The sequence below is a fragment of the Peromyscus leucopus genome, chromosome 13 (genome assembly GCF_004664715.2).
Source record: "Peromyscus leucopus breed LL Stock chromosome 13, UCI_PerLeu_2.1, whole genome shotgun sequence".
Lineage (NCBI taxonomy): Eukaryota > Metazoa > Chordata > Mammalia > Rodentia > Cricetidae > Peromyscus > Peromyscus leucopus.
In genome coordinates, this window is record NC_051074.1 from 29,942,694 (window position 1) to 29,955,438 (window position 12,745).

Here is a 12,745-nt window from a genome sequence, read left to right on the forward strand (position 1 = left end):
TCTTACCCATTTTTTTTCTTCTTGAACAGTGCCAAACTATAAAGTTCCTAAAGGCGAACAGCTTGAAGTCCATCTGACTCAATACCTTGATGTTAAAGGTAAGGTCACAGAGGTCAGGGAGACACGAGACATTGCCAGTATAGACCTGGGGGGCCAGAAGTGATGCTTCTGCCCTCCTCCCTAGGTCAACGTCTTATTCCTCATTTCCTCCACAATGATTTGTTACCTAATTGTGGAGTAGATCACAGGACTATGCATCATTAACCTGCACATTAACCCAGCTTCTTTCAGAGAGCAGCACAAGTTGTAGTTTCTATTCAGGCTTAATCATATCCAACGTATTATAAAGATCACTGAATGAAATAGCCATGCATGCACAACTATGAAGGGATCTAAGACAGGAAGAGCATTCCAGCTCAAGAGTCGTATGCCAGCCTGGGCAACATAGCAAGACTCTGTCTCAGAACAAACGACTTAAAACCGAATTAAAAGGCTACACTTTCATAAATGACAACAATGTGAAATATTGTAAAGACTACTTTAAAAAAATCTTGATTTGGGGCATCTTAGTTTGGATTCCCTTGAAAGCACTGAAAATGCAGATAATTTAGTTGTGAGGTCATCTCAGGAAGCATGAAGACAAGACAGGAAGAGGGATGAATAGCTTCCAAGGTCATCCATGGGCATTGGGAAGTTGGCTTTACTAGAGACTCCTGAGGGGAAAAAAAGGAAATGGTTGTCTTGAAAATAATCCCCTTGTAGGATGAGAGACAGCACTCTGTGCCCTGGTTCAAACCCTTTGTTAGTGGAAGATTTCTTCATGGGCAGTAGCCTCCACTGGTTTTATTCAGTATGGGAGAAGTGGAGTGATCCAACATTCTCCCTCAGCTCAGAACACGTCTAGGAGCTGAAAGGAAGGCAGACATAGAAGAAGCCATTTCCAGCATGGGTGTTGGCAAGGGCTCAAATCAAACTGGAGCTAACATTTACTACAGACATCTCAAGAAAATTCTTTAGAAGCAGTTATCTTTTTTGTTGTTGTTGTTGTTGTTGTTGTTTTTGGTTTTTTGTTTTTTAAGAGACAGGGTTTCTCTGTGTGATTTTGGTGCCTGTCCTGGATCTCTATTCACATCATGGGACATTTTGTCTTCTCTTTTAGTAAACATATAAATAGGGTTAGGAGCTTACTGTCTGCCTGTCCCCCAGTGTTATTTATTACGCTTTAGACCAGGCTGGCCTTGAACTCACAGAGATCCGCCTGGCTCTGCCTGCCAAGTGCTGGGATTAAAGGCGTGTGCCACCACCGCCCAGCAAGAAGCAGCTATCTTAAGAGCAATTGTGAATAAAAGAAACATCCTGCATGCTCAGGCCAGATGATTCCTCCAAAACTCCAGAAAGACAACTCAGCTCTTTAGTTTTACAAAACAAAACAAAAACAAAAAAGACCCTGTCTTCTCCAGAACACAGTGAATATCCATGGGCTGTTTCTTTATGATTCATTTATTCTGGAAGAAAAGATTTGACATATAAATTCATGATGCTGCAAGGCCATATAGCCCTGGGGAGGGATACTCTTATGCTATACTCAGGAAAACCAAAGTATCCTGGCTATAAGAGCTGCAGATGACTAACAATAGTGTCATTGCTGTAAAAAGAGAAAGTCAAAAATAATCCCACTGGGGATGTTCAGAGCCAAGGCATGGTGGGACTTGAAAGCATCTTGAAGAAAACACCAAAATAAAGAATATTTTTGCAATTTTTCATAAGCTCCTTACAAAGAGTAGCTTGCATATTACCTCTCTAAGGAAATGTTATGAGGCCCTATAATAGACCTTAATAGACTCACGCAGCAACTGATGTGTGTGTGTGTGTGTGTGTGTGTGTGTGTGTGTGTTATGATGCACATGTTCATGTATATGCACACGTAAAAAGCCAGAGGTCAATAACAGATGTCTTCCTCAATGTCCCTCCACTTTATTTTTTGGGTGAGGGTCTCTCACTGAACCTCGAGCTCACCAGTTGGCTAGACTGGCTGTACAGCTCTGGGAGGTTATTCATCTCACTCCTTCTCCTTACACTGGGGTTGCAGACATGTGCCATTGTACCTGGCTTTATTTGGTGGCTGATTATACGTACTCGTGTTCTAATACTAAGATGACAAGCACTTCACCAACTGAGCCCCTGCTGTCTTTTAGAATCAAGAAGTATATCACTTAAAGATCGCCTCCCTCGTGTGCTTAAACCGGCACGTCTTGTGGTCAAAAGAATTTGTTGTTAGGTATTATAAAAGAGATTGCTCCTGATTGTTTCAGATTATCATGTCCACTGTTTGAGGAAGTTGGGGACTTGGCTGCTCTCCACCAGCCCTTCACAGTAATATGATTCTGATTATTACTGTAACTGTAATGAGAGCTCAAAAGTTTCTGCAGAAATTTCCCACTGTGAATCCTGAAGCCAATAAGCTTCTCTTGCTGCAGTAAAGTAATTTGCATACCCAAGTCAGTCCGCTTTCCGTGGCTAAGTTTATATTTCAATAAGATAGATTCTGTTCAACCAGATTAAATTTGTTCTTAGAGAGTTGGTTGCTTGTTTGTTTGTTCATTCGTTTGCTTGTGGATTCTCATGTCTTTTAGGATACAATGGTGTTTTCAGATACTCCCATTTTCAAACCAACTCTGAATTGCCTTATCAAGTCACTCACTGAATTCCTCAAACCTGAATGGCTCAGCTAAGACTTATGCACTGAAACCCAGACTGAACGAGGACACGGATTCTTCTAAAACTCTGATGCTGAATGTGTGAATGCAAATAGAACTCTGAGAAGGCATCTAATTTTTCTAGGTGTATACGATTGACAGGTGCACAGTGATTGATTTGTTGTTTTGTAAAAATATTTTTGATTTTTCATGTCTGCAGTGTATAACATTCACCACACTATTACACTTATTTATTTAAATATTCTGAAGCATTCATTTTATCTTCTTCAAAGGACTTTCCTTGATGAAATGCCTATGCCTCGTTTTAGTTGACTTCCCTTAAAATAATATCCAGTGGAAAAACACAACAAACACTCTCCAATAGTGTTACAGTTAATTGACATATGAAATTTTCCTGAGGTAGCAAACAAGGCCAACCTTTATGAACCACGCTGAGAAGGATTCTGAGGAGAGAGTGTCACAACGTGATGGAAATGGTAGCTTTGAATTGGAGGATTACCTAACAATCTAAAAACTATGCATGTATAAGCCTCAAAAACATCTCTCTCCTGAACTTCTAAGTATGATCCTAGTGTAATGGTTAAATGGTCCCTCTTTTCCTCAAAAGATCTTACCACAAAACAAAATATACTTGTTAAGCTGAATATCTGAATCACTTACTGTCTTTTTCTGGAAGTTGGAGAAAGTCTATAAAGCAAAATACAGGGGAAAAATTTTTTTTAGTTTATTACTTTAAAAATTACCATAAGGCTACAGAGATGGATTAGTGGGTAAAAGTATTTGCCACACAGGTCTGACAACGTGAGTTTGATCCCTAGAACACACAGTGAAAAGAAAGTTAACTCCCAAAAATTGTCCTCTGATTACCAAATGACTGCCAAATACATATGTCCCCCATAATAAATAAATTGCTATGATGCATATACCTTGTTGGAATACAATATATAAATCTAGCAAGCAAAAAAAATATCATATGCTCAACATTCAAAGAACAGAGAGTTAAATACTAAATTACTTTTAGACTGGTTGCTAGTCACATGTTTTGCATAAATTATGAGCACCTTAAGGTGTCTCCTTTTCATTTAAGTCTATGAGTTTGGCTATTGACCCATATCAACAAATGAACTTTCTATGTCATCATTTTCCATCATTTTCATTTCCTATTACATGTTTATCCATGATTTATCTCCATAGGTTGTTACAAGTCATTCATTTCCTATCACTTGTACTGCAAAAAAGTATTTTTTTTTTGCGGGGAGGGTGGGGGGGGTGGGGGGTGGGGGGGTGGGGGGGTGGGGAGAGGAAGCATTTTGCATGAATTTTTGCACATATCCTTAGTTATTTTCTTAAGAGAAATCCAAAATATGGAATTGTGGAATCAAAACACAAGTATATATTCAATAACTTTGATACAGCAAAATTCCTTTCAGAAACTCTCTGTAGAGTCGGCCCGTTCTCCTGTACAGCTAGCAATGCTGGGAAGTGAATGAATTTGCTCAGAGCATATGAAAACAACTAAGACTCATTAAGTGGAGTCTTCAGTCTGCCCCATGATCCTGGGCTCACCCCTCCTGTGATATACCCTGGTGCAAACTCACTAGCAGCTGATCATTTTTAACTTTTCCTCCTGGAGAAGAGGAGAGAATGTCCCGTGGTGCACATGTGCCACACCCTAAGCTCATCAAGTAAATATTTGCCAGAAAAAAAAATGGGAGAACGGGAAGAAGAGAGCTGAGGGATAGAGATGGCATTCCCGTACTTTCCAGAGGAGCCTCGGGGTACTGAGTATATTTATTCAGCAGACCAAAGGTTTTAATATGTAACTGAGCTATGGCTCCAATGATGATGAAATCGTGGTAGCTCCCTATTGTAAAGTGGAAAATTCCCCTACATATTTTTCTCAAAGCTGCCACGAAGAAGTCAGCTAAAAATAACCATCTGACTGATCAGAAAGTAACTTGCTAAAGAATTCTGTTCATCTTTATCACCGAGTCCCCATAGTCATCCATAACATGAAGCTTCAAGATAGAGCCGAGAACAACCATTTGATCCTTACCAATGCCATTAGCTAAAAGGCCCATGTGTCGACATGATAATGGGCAGTGTTTCAATACTTCAGTTTTATACAGGTGTACATTTATTATACTTCTGTAGAGAAGGTTCACATGTCCATTTATTACATTTCTCCAGTCTAGGACATCTAAGCCTAGTTGTTTATATAAGACAATACATATCTACTGAGACTATCATCAGAGCCAGGCTCGACAGCGGCACATGCTTGTTAACCCAGCTCCTCTGGAAGCTGAGGTAGGAAGATTACAAATTCAGGAGCTGCCTGGACTAAGGAGACCGTTTCAAAATAAAGATTAGAGGATGGCTGAGAGATGTGAGGCTGTGCGTTCACTCTCCAGTACTTCAAATAGTGTGCGTGTGTGTGTGTGTGTGTGTGTGTGTGTGTGTGTGTGTGTGTGTCAGGGAGGGAATGGTTGACTTTGGCCCACAGTTTGAGGGAATGTCAAGGCAGCAGGTGTTTAAAATAGATGCTCACACCCTGTCCACAGTCAGGAAGTAGAGAGAGCTGAATGTCAATACTCAACTTCTTTTTTTTTTTTTTTTTTTTTTTTTTTTTTTTTTTTTTTTGGTTTCTCTGTGTAGCTTTGTGCCTTTCCTGGAACTCACTTGGTGACTGGCCTCGAACTCACAGAGATCCGCCTGGCTCTGCCTCCCAAGTGCTGGGATTAAAGGCATGCACCACCACCGCCCGGCTTCAATTTATTTCTTTTATGTTCAGCCTAGGAACCCAGTCCATTGACTAGTAACATCCATGTGCAGGGGAGTTTCTCCCACTTCATTTAATCAGCCTAACCTAGAAATTCCCTCCTACATATGCCCAGAGGTTCATTTTTATGGTGATTGTAAGTCTTACCAAGTTGGCAACCAAGATTAACTATTACTCTGTGTGTGTGTGTGTGTGTGTGTGTGTGTGTGTGTGTGTGTGTGTACGCGCACACAGATGCATGCACACACACACACATGTATGAACATGTCTGAATGTAAAAAATTATATGTAAATAACTAGTCAAAAAGCTGAGAAGAGACTGAGTGCTCAGCCCTATGTGGAACATCTTTAACATCTTACCCGTACTGAAGCCTGAAGAACATCTCAGAAGAGGAGGCAGAAAGGATGTAAGAACTGGAGGATGAAAAGGATGCTGTGAAACACTGTCAGCTACAAATGGCAGGGCTATTGAAGACATGAAATCACAGCTGTGAGAACATGCACAAGATCAAGTCGGCCAAAATGCCGGAGACGAGGGAGACGAGGGAGACGAGGGAGACGAGGGAGACGAGGGAGACGAGGGAGACGAGGGAGATGGTCTCCAGGCTCCACCCTTTAGTGAGAAGCTATTGGCAGGAGATAGCTAGCTTCTGGGGAGAGGAAATCATTCTTCTTTGAGGGTGTGACCACTTGTAGGTTTCCAGCAAGCCAATGGATGGTCCCACACCCATCCACAAATGGGTGTCACTTATCAGGCTCAGTCAGTTATCCAAAAGAAAAAAAAAGACAGGAACTTAAAGAGGGGCGTGTTGGAGGAATGTGGAGCAAGCTGGAGGGTGTAAGTGGGAGTGCTTATGATCATATTGCACTGAATATACATGGATGAAATTCTTAAAGAATAAAATATATTTTAACCTTTGAAAATCATATGCAAAACTGTTCATTCGAGTGCAACTAGAATAGGGAATACGATGATAAAATAAACAAATATCCAATAACGCAGTCATAAAAGAACTATAAAACAACCATAAAGTTGGGTGTTTTACTGCCATTTAATATCTTTGAAGTACTTATGAGACAAGGAATGTTGTCACATAATGATAGGAGATGAGTAAGAAACAAGACTATAAACAATAGGTTAAATCATCATAGAAAATCATGCTTACTTACATTTATGTCAACAAAACCTGAAGGACATTCACCAACATTAAAATAGAATTATCCCCCATTGTAGGAAGGTCATACCTTTTATTTTCTCATTCTCTTCTGTGTCTTTTTAAAAAATCATATTGGTAAATCCATTTAAGAATAGGAACAATGGCTCGACAGTTAAGAGCACTGGCTATTCTTCCAGAGGACCTGGGTTCGGTTCCTAGCACCCACATGGCAGCTCACAACTGTCTGTACATCTGGTTCCAGGGGACCCTACACCCTCACACAGTCATACAAGCAGGCAAAATAACAATGCACATAAAATAAAAATAAATATTTAAAAAAATAAAGAAAAAGGACAAATTGTTTTCAAAACCAAATGAAAAAAGAACCCAGACCCTAGTATAAGAAGTAAATTGAAATTTTATTTTTACTTTCAGTAGTTTTCTAGTTAAACAACAACAACAACAAAGAAACAAAACAACAACAAAAAAAAGTTACTAAAAGAGAATCAGGGCCTTATTAACTTGGCATTCCCAAACCATCTTTTTACAAAAATAGTAAGATTAACCTTTCAAAATTCTCACTGCCTTTGAAGGTTTGTGGCTGGCCCCATAAAAGATATAACTCTGCCGGGAACACAATGACACATCTTGTTCTAGAGTTGCAAGATAAAGCAAAACCTTATGGGAGACAGTTTATACAGCTACTAACTCTCCTGCTAATTTAATTCTGAAGTTGCTTTGTTCAGTTAGGAAAATGTGTCTACAAAACAGTTTTAGAACACATTGCTCTATCTGCTGGGTCTGAAGAATTACCTAAGTATCCATGTCAATAGCTCATGTGTGCCTGGGAAAGTCATCCTGTTCTTTGGCTCTCAACCACTCTGCTGGAAAAAATATGCAAATACTAGCCTCTGAACTCTTCAGTAAGTAGAGGGTTATCAAAAGTTGTTCGCGAATTTCAATAGCATAAAATAATTTTTATAGATCTTGCTACCTAGTAAGTTCATTTCTACTCAGTAGCAAATGAGTCTCAGCTCTTGCAATACATCAGCCTTATAACTCAAACCAGCTTGTAACAATCCAGTTTAACCAGTAGATGTTTTACACCATGGCCTGGTCCTATCCAAGCCTCCATTTTGTCCTGCATATTTTCCATGACTGTATTCCTCTCATAGCACAGATGAGGTAAAGCCTGGGCTGCCTTGTACCTTCCTATTACATACATTACCATTTATGACATATATCTTCAGTGCTCACAGGTGCCATTGGGAGTAGACCCAATGACAGAACCAGATAAGCCACTGGAATGTTCCGCCATGCCCTCCGGCTTAAGCCGTGAGGCACTTACTTATCTGACTAAAGTCTGTAAGTCAGTTGAACGATGAAGTGAGTCATCAGCTCCTTTCAAAAGCTGTTAAGGTTGCCACTGGAATGGGGCAGGGTGATGGCCTAGCTATCCATGGAATGATGCTAGTTCAGTCCCAAGTTCGGAGCCATTACTGGATGGCTCATTGACTGCTTCTGTCTAGGCCTGCCTCATGGAAGGGGGACAAATGATATAGATGGCGCTTTCCTCTGCCATAAAATCAGTCCATCTCCAAAATTACACCCAAAACCTTTTGTAAAGAATTCCCAACAGAATCCACCAGTGTAATGAGTTAAGTATTTTCTGCAATGCCTCTACCCTATCTGAGGACCAGTGATTTCCCTCACTAGAGACTCACAGATGAAGCCAGGAACCCTCCAAATGCCAATGCCACACATAAAGTTTTCCAGGAAGGAAACTGCTCCAGCCATGAGTCAGATGTCTCTGATGACTTTACCCATAGGTAAGCAGGACCATTTTGAGAATAAAAATTTAAGGAAAGTTATTAGGTTATTCTATGAAATTGTATGTCCCACCCTTAGACTCACTGGAGACTTTTCCTCCATAAAATGGTGTGTTACTAACCAATAGAGATCCGTGATCCCTTTCCCAATAACAGTAACTCAAACACCACTGAATAAGAAGTTTGGGATGCACCCTCCCAGGTACCCACTGTGCATTTTTTTACTCAGTGTTTTCTTTTAACATCCCTCACGTCTTGCTTGGGAACTGAAGCTTTTTTACTTTACTTCCTCCTTTCCTTTCTCTTTCTCCATTCCTTTCTTTCTTTTGCTACTTGATCTTTCTTTTTCATTTAAGTAGGCTATTGTTTTACACACACACACACACACACAAAATACTGATTTAGGATACATTTTGCCTTCTCTTTTGACTCATTTTTTTATTCCTTTCTTTCTATACCAAATAGTCACACACAGGAGTAGAATATCTGCTTGCCTGCTCTAAACAAAGGCGTTTCCATTATTGATTGAAATATGTGTATTTAGTCCTATGTCAATCTTACACAGACCCTTCAGAATGTAGAACCAGTTAGTAATGATTACTAGGGTTACTATAGGATGACCATTTTAGCCATTTCACATGCGAAAACTTGGTTAGAGAGAAGGCAATAATAAAAGTATTAGCTGACATGTCACTCATCCATTCTTCTCCAGGGATCCTGACTCTCATTATACACATAGTCAGATGACTGGGTACAGAAATGCAAAGAGTGGAACCCTGGGAGAATTTTTTAATACACATTTTAATTAGTTTTTTGGGGAATTTCATATACATACAATGTATTTTTATCATATTCATCTCTACTTCTTCCCCTAACTCTTCCAAGATCCTGCCATCCACCTCTCAATTTCATGTCCCTTTTTTCCCTTTTTTTAAATAACCCACTGAGTCCAATTTACATTCTTCATATACTCCTGGGTGTGGGGCCATTCACTGGCACATGGTCTATCGACCAGGAACCACACCCCTAAAGAAAACTGCTCTCCCTTCCCTAGAAGCCACCACATATCAATAGCTCCTCAGCTGGGGGGGGGGGGTCATGAGCCCCACCCCTGTCCATACTAGTAAATGTGGACTGGCTGGACCCCACGCGGGTTTTCCTTAGCAACTACAACCACTGTGTGTTCGTGTGTGCAGTGGTCCTGCCGTGTCGAGAAGACACTGTTTACTTTGGTCCTCCTCAGTCCTTGGCTCTTTCCTTCTCCCACCTCCTCTTCCAGGTGGTCCCTGAGCCTTCAGGGGAGGGGGTATGATGTAGATGTTCCATTGGCGGCTAAGCACCCAAGAGATGCCTCTTTTATGCATTTTGACCAATTGTGAGTTTCTGTGTTAAGCACCTTCCACCGCACATAGAAAACTCTCCCATGAGGTCTGAGAGCTATGCTGATCTATGGATATAGAGAGATGAATGTAGAGGAGGGTTTGATACTATAGCCATTAGCAAAACAGGATCAATAGGATCACCAATAGAGCCTGTGAGTTTCCCAACTATGGGGCTCTTTTTATGATTTACAGTACTACACATGCATTTTATCCTATGGAATAGGCCTTAAATCCAATCTGAAAGTTGTTGTTACTCCAACAACATTTGAGCCACTATTACACTCATGGCATCTCTTACCATATTAGTAATTATTATAGATTAACAGGTGGATAAAATCATTGATGACTTTTCCCCCACAGCAGCCTGGATAGCACTTTCCAGTCCTATGAAAGCTAGGCAGCTTTGTGGGTTTCTGTGGGCTTCTCTAGCACTTTGTTTCTTCCTTTTCTCATGTGGTTTTCATTTACCATGGTCTCCTATTCCTTGTTCTCCCTCTCTGTTCTTGATCCAGCTGGGATCTTCCGCTCCCACAGGCTCTCTTTCCCTCGACCCTCACCCTTCATCACTCCCACTCATGTCCAGGTTGCTCATGTAGGTCTCAGCCATTTCTCTGTCACTGGGTGATCCTCGTGTCTTTCTTGGGGTCCTGTTTTCCAGATAGTCTCACTGGTGATGTGAGTAGCAGTCCAGTCATCCTTGTTCCACGTCTAGTATCCTCCTATGAGTGAGTACATACGATATTTGTCTTTCTGAGTCTGGGTTACCTCACTCAGGATGATTTTTTCTAGATCCATCCATTTGCCTACAAATCTCATGATGTCATTGTTTTTCTCTGCTGAGTAGTATTCCATTGTGTATATGTGCCATAATTTATTTATCCATTCTTCAGTTGAAGGGCATCTAGGTTGTTTCCAGGTTTTGGCTATTACAAACAATGCTAAATTGCTAGAGAGACCCACAGAAACCCACAAAGATACTCCCACAATAGACGGCTGGCAATGGTCGAGAGACAACCGGAACTGACCTACTCTGGTGATGGGATGGCCAAACACCCTAATAGTCATGCCAGAAACCCCATCCAAGGACTGAGGAATCTGGATGCAGAGATCCACGGCTAGGCCCCGGGTGGAGTTCTGGGAGTCCAATTAGCAAGAAAGAGAAGGGTTTATATGAGCGAGAATTGTTGAAACCAAGGTTGGATAAAGCACAGGGACAAATAGCCAAACGAATGGAAACACATGAACTATGAACCAAAAGCTGAGGGGTCCCCAACTAGATCAGGCCCTCTGAATAGATCTCTGAAGTATTCAAAGGCCACCTGGCCAAACATCCTAATTGTCGTGCCAGAAACCCCATCCAATGACTGAGGGAACCGGATGCAGAGATCCACGGTCAGGCCCCAGGTGGAGCTCCAGGAGTCCAATTGGTGAGAAAGAGGAGGTTTTGTATGAGCGAGAATTGTTGAGACCAAGGTTGGAAAAAGCACAGGGACAAATATACAAATGAAAGGAAACACATGAACTATGAACCAATAGCTGAGGAGCCCCCAACTGGATCAGGCCCTCCGGATAAATGAGACAGTTAATTAGCTTGATCTGCTTGGGAGGCATCCAGACAGTGGGACTGGGTCCTGTCCTCAGTGCATGAACTGGCAGTTTGGAACCTGGGGCTTATACAGGGATGCTTGGCTTAGCCTGGGAGGAGGGGACTGGACCTGCCTGGACTGAATCTACCAGGTTGAACTCAATCCTTGGGGGAGTCTTTGCCCTGGAGGAGATGGGAATGGGGGGAAAGTGGAGGGGATGGGAGGAGGGAGAACAAGGGAATCCGTGGCTGATATGTAAAATTAAACTTAATAAATAAATGTAAAAAATGAAAAAAAGAAAGAAAGAAAGAAAGCTAGGCAACAAAGGGGAAGCTTTCTGCTCAGGGCCAACTTGATTTCTCCATGTCCTATGACCAAAGGGCATAGTATCTTCAGCAATAGGAACTTACCATCAATTCCTGGGCAATCAGAAACAATGGTAACAGCCTATATTGTTTGGGGGTGTCTCTGGGATAGCCTGACCAACAACTCAAGGGGAGGTATCCCATACCTGACACTGGATTTTTTATTTGGCAATCTGTGTCTTCCAGGAGAGGCGTTATCCCCTTTGTAGGGGTAAGCCAAATTAAACTCTTTCACATGACATTAGGCTATAGTAAGTTTTCATATGGCTTTTTCAAAACTCCTCAGTGTTAGTTACACTTCCACTTTACTGCTGGAGGGCTTTCCTTAAAGGAGGAAGAGTGGAGGGGGAGACTGAAGCGGGGCTTCCTGGAAAAGCAACGAAACAGATGAGGAAGACCGACAAGGGCTCCAGAGAAGGTGACTGCTGCCCAGCCTGAGGACCTGATTTGGGTCCTCAGGATCCACGTGATGGAAAGGTGCAAACCAGCTCCCACAGGCTGTCCTCTCACCTCCACCTGTGCATGCTCAATAAGTGTGGTGACTTTGTGTTCCCCAAAATATTGTGCACCTTAATAAACTTAGCTGGGGTCAGAGAACAGAACAGCCACTAGATATAGAGGCCAGAAAATGGTGGCACACACGCCTTTAATCCTAGCATTTCGAAGGCAGAGAGATCAAGATCCATCTTGATCTCTCTGAGTTCAAGGCCACACTGGAAACAGCCAGGCGTGGTGACAAGAGCCTTTAATCCCAGGAAGGGATGACAGAAAGCAGAAAGGTATTTAAAACTAGAACCGGTTAAGCTTTTAGTAGCAGTTCAGCTGAGACCCATTTGGATAAGGACACAGAGGCTTCCAGTCTGAGGAAACAGGATCAGCTGAGGAACTGGCAAGGTGAGGAAGCTGTGGCTTGTTCTGCTTCTTTGATCT